This window comes from Arachis hypogaea, chromosome 3, assembly GCF_003086295.3.
Source record: "Arachis hypogaea cultivar Tifrunner chromosome 3, arahy.Tifrunner.gnm2.J5K5, whole genome shotgun sequence".
Classification (NCBI taxonomy): Eukaryota; Viridiplantae; Streptophyta; class Magnoliopsida; order Fabales; family Fabaceae; genus Arachis; species Arachis hypogaea.
In genome coordinates, this window is record NC_092038.1 from 51,207,936 (window position 1) to 51,218,262 (window position 10,327).

Consider the following 10,327-nt stretch of genomic DNA (forward strand, 5'->3'; position numbering starts at 1 on the left):
AGATGATGGAAAAGGCTTGCTATTGCTAAGCCTATTTCTTCCACCATTATTAAAGCCTTGTTGGGGCCTTTGTTGATCCTTCCATGAGAAATTTGGATGATTTCTCCATGAAGAATTATAGGTGTTCCCATAGGGTTCACCCATGTAATTCACCTCTGCCATTGCAGGGTTCTCATAATCATAAGCTTCTTCTTCAGAAGATGCCTCTTTAGTACTGTTGGATGCATTTTACCATCCATTCAGACTCTGAGAAATCATGTTGACTTGCTGAGTCAACATTTTGTTCTGAGCCAATATGGCATTCAGAGTATCAATTTCAAGAACTCTCCTCTTCTGAGGCGTCCCATTACTCACAGGATTCCTCTCAGATGTGTACATAAATTGGTTATTAGCAACCATGTTAATGAGTTCCTGAGCTTCTGTAGGCATTTTCTTCAGGTGAATAGATCCACCTGCAGAATGGTCCAATGACATCTTAGACAATTCAGACAGACCATCATCGAATATATCCAGGATGGTCCATTCTGAAAGCATGTCAGAAGGACACTTTTTGGTCAACTGCTTGTATCTTTCCCAAGCTTCATAGAGGGATTCACCATCTTTTTGCTTAAAGGTTTGAACATCCATTCTAATCTTACTCAGCTTTTGAGGAGGAAAGAACTTGGCCAAGAAGGCCGTGACCAGCTTATCCCAAGAGTTCAGGCTATCTTTAGGTTGAGAGTCCAACCATACTCCAGTAGTGTCTCTTACAGCAAAAGGGAAAAACAGAAGCCTGTAGACCTCGGGATCAACCCCATTGGTCTTAACAGTATCACAGATTTGCAAGAATTCAGTTAAGAACTGAAAAGAATCTTCTGATGGAAGTCCATGAAACTTGTAATTCTGTTGTACTAGAGAAACTAATTGAGGCTTCAGCTCAAAATTGTTTGCTCCAATGGCAGGGATTGAGATGCTTCTTCCATGTAATTTGGAATTTGGTGCAGTAAAGTCACCAAGCATCTTCCTTGCATTATTGTTGTTATTATTTTTGGCTGCCATCTCATTTTCCTGTTCGAAAATTTCAGTTGGATCCTCTTTAGAGTACTGTGCTTTAGCTGCTCTTAGCTTCCTCTTCAAGGTCCTTTCAAGTTCAGGATCAGCTTCAACAAGAATGCCTTTTTTTGTTCCTGCTCATATGAAAGAGAAGAAAACAAAGAGAGAAGAGGAATCCTCTATGTCACAGTATAGAGATTCCTTTATATGAGTAGAAAAAGAGGAGAATAGAGGAAAGAGTAGAAAAAATTCGAACACAAAAGAGAGGAGAGGGTTCAAATTTTTGAGATGAAGAGAAGTGTTAGTAAATGAATAAATAAATAGAAGAAGATGAGAGGGAGAGAATTTCGAAAATTGTTTTTGAAAAATGGTTAGTGATTTTCGAAAATTAACAGAAGAAATAAAATTAAAATTAAAATTTGAAACAATTAGTTAATTAAAAGAATTTTGAAAAAGGTAAGGTGATTTTCCAAAATTAGAAAGAGAAAAGTAGTTAGGTGATTTTGAAAAAGATAAGAAACAGTAAAACAAACAAAAAGTCAATTAGTTAGTTGAAAAAGATTTGAAAATCAATTTTGAAAAGATAAGAAGTTAGAAAAAATTTTGAAATTGATTTTGAAAAATATATAATTTAAAAAAAAGATATTTTGAAAAGATATGATTGAAAAAGATATTTTGGAAAAGATTTAATTTTTAAAATTAAAATTTCATTACTTGACTAACAAGAAACTAAAAGATATGATTCTAGAATTTAAAGATTGAACCTTTCTTAACAAGAAAGTAATAAACTTCAAATTTTTGCATCAATCACATTAATTGTTAGTAAAGTTTTCGAAATTTTGAAATGAAATTAAGAAAAAGATTTTGAAAATCATTTTTTAAAAATTTTCGAAAATAAATAAGAAAAATGAAAAAGATTTGATTTTTGAAAAAGATTTTGAAAAGATAGGATTTTTTTTAAAATGAAATCTTGACTTGACTAACAAGAAACAACTTATTTTAAAAAATTTTGACTAAGTCAACCCAAAGATTTCGAAAATTATGAGTAAAACAAGGAAAAGATATTTTTTTGATTTTTTTGAATTTTTAATGATGAGAGAGAAAAACACAAATATGACCCAAAACATGAAAATTTTGGATCAAAACACATGATGCATCCAAGAACACTATGAATGTCAAGATAAACACCAAGAACACTTTGAAGATCAAGATGAACATCAAGACTTATTTTTGAAAATTTTCAAGAAAAGAAAAACATGCAAGACACCAAACTTAGAAATTTTCAATGCTTAGACACTTTGAATGCAAAAATGCATAGGAAAAACAACAAAAGACACAAAACAAGAAAATATGAAGATCAAACAAAAAGACTTGTCAAGAACAACTTGAAGATCATGAAGAACACCACGCATGAGTTTTCGAAAAATGCATAAATTTTTAAAACATGCAATTGACACCGAACTTAAAAATTGACACTAGACTCAGACAAGAAACACAAAAATATTTTTGATTTTTTATGATTTTATTATTTTTTTGGATTTTTCAAAAATTAATTTTTGGAAAAACGAAAATAGAGAAAAAAAATTTTGAAAGATTTTTGAAAATTTTTTGAAAAGAAAATTACCTAATCTGAGAAACAAGATGAATCGTCAGTTGTCCAAACACAAACAATCCCCGGCAACGGCGCCAAAAACTTGGTGCATGTAAATTGTGATCATCAACAATGGCGCCAATGGACTTGGAGATCTCAAACGTGAATCACACTTTGCCACAACTTCGCACAATTAACCAGCAAGTGCACTGGGTCGTCCAAGTAATACCTTACGTGAGTAAGGGCCGATCCCACGGAGATTATTGGTATGAAGCAAGCTATGGTCATCTTGTAAATCTCAGTTAGGCGGATTCAAATGGTAATAATGGTTTTCGAAAATAAGGATAAATAAGGCATAAAATAGAGATAGAGATACTTATGTAATTCATTGGTGGGAATTTCAGATAAGTGCATGAAGATGCTGTGTTCCTTCTGAATCTCTGCTTTCCTACTACTTTCATCCAATCATTCTTACTCCTTTCCATGGCAAGTTGTATGTAGGGCATCACTGTTGTCAATGGCTACTTCCCATCCTCTCAGTGAAAATGGTCCAAATGCTCTGTCACAGCACGGCTAATCATCTGTCAGTTCTCGATCATGTCGGAATAGAATCCATTGATTCTTTTGCGTTTGTCACTACGCCCAATAATCGCGAGTTTGAAGCTCGTCACAGTCATTCAATCCCTGAATCCTACTCGGAATACCACATACAAGGTTTAGACTTTTCGGATTCTCAAGAATGGCTGCCAATAATTCTAGCTTATACCATGAAGATTCTGATTAAGGAATCCAAGAGATACACGCTTGATCTAATGTAGAACGGAAGTGGTTGTCAGTTACGTGTTCTTAGGTGAGAATGATGATGAGTGTCACGGATCATCACATTCATCATGTTGAAGTGCAGCGAATATCTTAGAATAAGAATAAGCTGAATTGAATAGAAAATAGTAGTAATTGCATTAATACTCGAGGTACAGCAGAGCTCCACACCTTAATCTATGGTGTGTAGAAACTCCACTGTTGAAAATACATAAGTGATAGAGGTCCAGGCATGGCCGAATGGCCAGCCCCCAAAATGTGATCAATAGTCTCCTAAGATGAACAATAGAATAAAACTGAGACCAAAGATGTCTAATACAATAGTAAAATGTCCTATTTATACTAGACTAGTTACTAGGGTTTACAGAAATAAGTTTTAGTGCAGAAATCCAATTCTGGGGCCCACTTTGGTGTGTGCTTGGGCTGAGCTTTAGCTTTACACGTGTAAAGACTTCTCTTGGGGTTAAACGCCAAGTTGTAACGTCTGTTTGGCGTTTAACTCTGGTTTGTGACGTTTTTCTAGCGTTTTACTCCAGAATGCAGCATAGAACTGGCGTTGAACGCCAGTTTGCGTCGTCTAAACTCAAATAAAGTATGGACTATTATATATTGCTGGAAAGCCCTGAATGTCTACTTTTCAACGCGGTTGAGAGTGCGCCATTTGGAGTTCTGTAACTCCATAAATTCCATTTCGAGTGCAGAGAGGTCAGAATCCAACAGCATCAGCAGTCCTTTGTCAGCCTTCTATCAGATTTTTGCTCAGGTCCCTCAATTTCAGCCAGAAAATGCTTGAAATCACAGAAAAAACATACAAACTCATAGTAAAGTCCAGAAATGTGAATTTTGCATAAAAACTAATAAAAATATCCCTAAAAGTAGCTAGATTCTACTAAAAACTACCTAAAATAATGCCAAAAAGCGTATAAATTATCTGCTCATCACTTACCACCGCTGCCTGCTACACCCCTGTCTTCGTTCTCCTATTGTTGGGACTTTGTCCTTTTTTTTTCTTCTGTATCCTTTATTTTTTGTATGTCTTTTGCCCCTTTTTTTTAGCCTTTGCTTCTCTTGATTTAATTTTTTTTGCTTTTTAAATTTTATTGTTTCTAATTTTAGTAATTAATTATTTCGATTAGAGTTAATTTGATTATTTGATATTATTCAATGTTCAATTAAAGATTTAATATTACAAATTTAAAATTTTTAATTTTATGTGTTTTATATTATATTTGTATAAGAATAATTATAAAAAATTTAAAAGTGTATTTTAAAGTATTTATTACAATATATACTATTATTTTAATTTATGTTCGGTTGTGCGGTTACCGGACGGTCCAGGTGGAATATGTGGAACTAGGAACGCTTCGATCACGATCGTGCTTGGATCTGCTCTACCGGGTAGCCGAGCTCTCGTTATGGAAGGAGGGGGTGTCACCTGCAAAGACACTCCGACGCTCTAGTCAGCTAGTGTGCAGGTGAGGAATGGGTTAGGTGGAATGTGTGACGTACCTTGGGGGAGGGTAGGACCCTTCCCTTATATACCATGTCAGGTGTGGGTCCTAGGAGGGCAGAACCCACCTTCTTCGAAGCTTTCTTGTACAGCTGTGGTGGCCAGCTGCCCGGAAGGATGCGCGGGTCGGATATGGATGCGCCATCAGACCGTTGAGGTTGGGTGGTGATCGGGTCGGGTAGGCCCAAGTTCTTTCTTGGGCCAGGCTGTAACAATGCCCCCGACGCGTGAGCAACAGTCGTGTGGGCTGTTGGTGACACGACATTCCTGACCTTATGCGTTGTCGCCAATTCAGCCGTCTGTGGAGGGGACGTGCCTCTTGCGCGCGTGCCTGTTTGTTGCTGGGGCAATTAGTTACCGCCTCGTTTTCCGCGCGGAGCATTAAATGCTCATAATGGGTTTAAAACCCTTTATACAAAGACTAATATGCCCCTCGACTTTTGCGCTCCTTTTGGTGGTGGTTTTAAAACTGTTCTGCAATGCCTTTGGGATCCATTTGACGATTATCTTCTCCGCTTCCGATTCTGCCAACCTCCATCTTCTTCTCCCTCATTAGTTCCGGGGCATTGTTGTTGCTTTCCTTTCGAATTTTTGCTATCAGTGCAGGTAATTTCTTTTGTCTTCTTATTATTCTTTTGCTTCTGCTATTATTTTCTTTTTGTGCATGCCGTATGTTTATCTTGCATGATGGTTGATCTTAGGTCCTAAGTAGGTGTGTTAGGGGGGTTGCCATTCTAGAGTAACTTTGTTTGGGTCTTATCGTTTTTAACCGTGCTTAGCCTTAGTTGCGGAATAGGCTGAGTGTAGATTCTGTATTCATTCCGAGCACCCGACCTCTTAGACTGACTGGATGGTCCCCCCATGTAGGTATGGCTCGCACCGCCTCCCGGGCTTCCCCTTCTCCCATCGCGTACGACCCCTATGCCTGGGTTGTTTCTGATGTAAGGGACTCCCCCAATCAAATGGGCGAGGAGGAGCTCACCGAGTTCTGTCAAATCGAGTATCTATGCGGAGGAACCGACGAGGAGTCCAACTACGACGTCTTCGTCCCGGCTCCTCACGAACGCTTGTACGAGCTCAACTTCCACGCTCCCCGAGTTGCCGATTGGATTTGGTTCTACAAATCCATGTTTACTCAAGTGGGGGTTCGTATTCCGTTTTCTGCTTTCCAAATGGCGCTTCTGGGCTGGGTTTCCGTGGCACCGTCACAGCTGCATCCGAACAGTTGGGCTTCGATCTGCTGTTTCGAGATGGTTTGTGAATATCTCGAGCTGCCGATGTCCGTAGATGTTTTACTTTTCTTTTTCAACCTTACAAACCCTTCGAAGGAAGGGAAACATAAGAAGGGGTTCATGTCCTTCCGGTCTGCCCAGGGTTGGAGGATTTTTGGTTTGTTTGAGGACTCCTATCACGGATTCAAAGATAAATATTTCAAGGTCCGCCTTGTCAAAGATCGTCATCCTTTTTGGTTGTCATTGGAGGGGGCACGCCTCATCCCGACTTATTGGAGCTTTGGGGCGGGGTCCAATGCCTTCGTTAAAGTATCCTACAAGGGCATGTCTGCGGTGGATAGGAAGATTGCCGATGTGTTACTAGCAATCTTCGGGAGGAATCACGTGAATCCTCACCTTCTCATGGGTGACCGGGAAGCCGGTCGGAGCTATATTTGTGAGAAGTCTTCACTTGCTTTGTCTTTAGTTTCTTGCTTTTCCCAATATTTCATTGCAACTAAAGAATTTTCTTTTCTTGTTACAGTGGGAATGTCTGCCGAGATAACGGGTCTCCCTAATTTGTTCCAAACCTTTCTCTGTGCGAGTGATGATGAGGCGGCTAACGAGAAGTCGACCGCTCTTCCGGAGGACAAGGACAAAGCCACTTCCGAGCAAGGGGCTGTGGCCGATGGAGTCGGTACCTCGGCCCAGGCTGCCTTAGCTCAAAGTGAGAAGGAAGTGCGCGTTTCCCCCTTCCGCGAAGTGGTCGGTACTGGGGGTTCGATGTCTGACCCGGTGGGCGATGATGAGGTGGAGGAGGTGCCCAGCCTCAAGAGGAAGAGGAAGATGTCCAGCAGTCCCGAGGGGGTGCTCACTGTGATGGAGAAAAATTTTGACGCCGGGAATTTTATAGATTCTTAGCTGATTCCTGGCACTGAAGAGCACTTTCATGAGTCATCTCTTGCCGGGCAAGCGAGGTGGATGTATAGCACCCTCTTGCGCGGCGCAGTGATAGCTCGGAAAGCCGAGTTCGAGTTGTCTAGGATGGAATCTCTTCGCAGGAGATTGGAGTCTGCTGGAAAGGCTAATAATGAGCTTAAACGCGAAGTTGAAACTCTCCGGGAGCAGCTGACCCAATCTAATGAGAAGCTTGACGCTGCCGAGAAGAAAGCATCTGCTGCCGAGAAGAAAGCATCTGCTGCTGAGAAGAAGTTGGAAGAGTCGGACGCCACGGTTTCACGTTTTGTTGAGCGGGAGATGACTTTAGAGAGTCAGGTTGGCGTGGCCCAAGGGCGGGTGGCCGCGTTGGAGAAGGAAAAGCAAGCTATCGAAGCTGAGCTCGCAGCGTTGAAAACAAAGTATAAAGACGTCGTCAAGCAGGGGAAGGGCCCGATCCTGGCAACCGAGGAGGCCATTAAAGCTCAAGTCAAAATTGTTGCTCCTGATTTCGATACGTCAGCAATTGGAGTCTTCAAGGTGATCAAGGACGGAAAGATTATTGACGTTCCTAAAAAATGACTCCTCTTATTCTGTATGAAACTTTTGGTTGGCCAGTTTGGCTTTTGTGAACAGTTGTTTTATTGGGTTGTTTGCCCGCGTTATCATAATTAATACTTTTTTATTCGTCTGGTTGTGTTGTCGTTCATATTCACCGTTATTGGTTTGTAGTTGCCATTCGTTTTACCGTATTGATGGTATTCTGGCTAAGCCGGTTGAGCCAGGTCGTGGCTTTTTAGTGTAGCCGTTTCCTATTGTGGTAATTGATGGGCTTCCGGGGTGATCAGTCCCGGGGCCGCGCATCGTTGTCGAGTTGTGGGGGATTCGCTTGCGTAGTGGGTTGTCCAGAAAAAGCGAACAAAACAAAAGAAACAAAATTTTGCACAAGTATATCTTATTTGGTAATTGCATAAAAGGCCCATAAACCATAACGAAAAGTACAATTCCACGAATTAAATACTTAGCTCGGTTGGTCGGCATGTCGCCTTGTGTGCTAGGAGTAAAATCTTCTCAAGTTGTTCGTGTTCCACGTTCTTGGGACTCCTTTGCCATCGAGCCTTTCTAACTTGAAAGCGCCTTTACCCATCACTTCTTTGACTCTATAGGGACCTTCCCAGTTTGCCGCCAGCTTGCCCACTCCCGGGGTCGGTAAGCCGATGTCGTTACGCTTTAGGACGAGATCGTTTGGTTCAAACTCCCTTTTGAGCACTTTGGTGTTGTAGCGTAGGGCCATTCTCTGCTTCAGCGCTATTTCCGTCATGTGGGCCATTTCTCTGGCTTCGTCTATCAGGTCCTTCTCCACAGCTTCCCCTACTCCTTTCAAAAGTAGTCGCGGGCTCGGTTCCCCGATTTCCACGGGAATCACCGCATCTAACCCGTATGTTAGTCGGAAAGGGGTCTCCTTGGTGGAGGACTGTTTGGTTGTGCGGTAAGACCAGAGGACCGAGGCAAGCTCGTCGGCCCAAGCACCTTTTTTATTATCCAGTCGCTTCTTAAGCCCTAACAGGATAATCTTGTTCGCGGACTCCACCTGTCCGTTTGTTTGGGGGTGCTCTACTGAGGAGAACTTCTGTCTTATACCCAGGCTGGTGAGGAACTCCGTGAACTTCTTGTCGGTAAACTGTGTGCCGTTGTCCGAGATAACGATCTCCGGGATCCCGAATCGCGTTATCACCTGCCTCCACATGAATTTGCTGCAATTGGATGAGGATATGTTGGCCAACGGCTCGGCCTCTATCCATTTGGTGTAATAGTCAATGGCGACTATGAGGTACTTGACTTGTCCAGGACCAACTGGGACGGGCCCCAAGAGATCGACTCCCCATTGTGAGAATGGTCGGGAAGACGTTAGCAGGCTTAGCTCGGAGGTTGGTGCCCTGTGGAAATTGGCGTTCACTTGACACTTGGCGCATTTCTGACGAATTCTTTAGAGTCTGCCATCATTGATGGCCAATAGTACCCAGCTTGGATTAACTTTCTTGCTAAGGCTTTGCCCCCTATGTGATGTCCGCAGCAACCTTCATGGACTTCCCTGAGGACGTAGTTCGTCTGGTCGGGGTGTAGGCATTTCAGTAGGGGCTGGTTGAGTCCTTTCTTAAATAGCTGTCCCTGAATGATCGCGTACTTGGCCGCTTCCCTTCTTAATTTCGTGGCATCCTTTTCGTCGTCGGGGAGTTTGCCATTTTCTAAGAAGCTGGTGATGGGATCCAGCCATGAGGGGCCTAGCCTTGATAGGTGCAGAGTGACCGCCGGCTCCCTCATCATACCTTGGATGAGAGATCGGTTACTGATGAGCGGATAATTTATAAGCTTTTTGGCATTATTTTTAGGTAGCTTTTAGTAAGTTCAAGCTACTTTAAGGGATGTTTTCATTAGTTTTTATGTTAAATTCACATTTCTGGACTTTACTATGAGTTTGTGTGTTTTTCTGTGATTTCAGGTAATTTCTGGCTGAAATTGAGGGACTTGAGCAAAACTCTGAAAAAGGCTGACAAAAGGACTGCTGATGTTGTTGGAATCTGACCTCCCTGCACTCGAAATGGATTTTCTGGAGCTACAGAACTCCAAATGGCGCGCTCTCAACGGCGTTGAAAAGTAGACATTCAGAGCTTTCCAGCAATTTATAATAGTTCATACTTTATTCGGAAATTGACGACATAACTTGGCGTTGAACGCAAAGAACATGCTGCTGTCTGGAGTTAAACGCCAAAAACACGTCATGATCCGGAGTTGAACGCCCAAAACACGTTATAACTTGGAGTTCAACTCCAAGAGAAGCCTCAGCTCGTGGATAGATCAAGCTCAGCCCAAGCATACACCAAGTGGGCCCCGGAAGTGGATTTATACATCAATTACTTACTCATGTAAACCCTAGTAGCTAGTCTAGTATAAATAGGATAAGTTACTATTGTATTAGACATCTTTTGACAGTTTAATCTTTTGACTTTGTAGTCTTTGATCATTCGGTCTCTTGATCATTTAGGGGGCTGGCCATTCGGCCATGCCTGAACCTTTCACTTATGTATTTTCAACAGTGGAGTTTCTGCACACCATAGATTAAGGGTGTGGAGCTCTGCTGTACCTCAAGTTTCAATACAATTACTATTACTTTTTATTCAATTCTCTTTTATTCTTATTCCAAGATATACGTTGCACTTCAACTTGATG

At 41.6% G+C, this 10,327-nt stretch overlaps 1 non-coding gene across 1 annotated transcript; it reads left to right on the forward strand.

Moving 5' to 3' along the window:
- Positions 1-529: 529 nt before the first annotated feature.
- On the forward strand, positions 530-636 carry LOC112793625 (small nucleolar RNA R71). The gene has a single exon (XR_003198324.1). It is a non-coding gene; the product is annotated as a small nucleolar RNA R71 (small nucleolar RNA).
- The last annotated feature ends 9,691 nt before the right edge of the window (positions 637-10,327 follow it).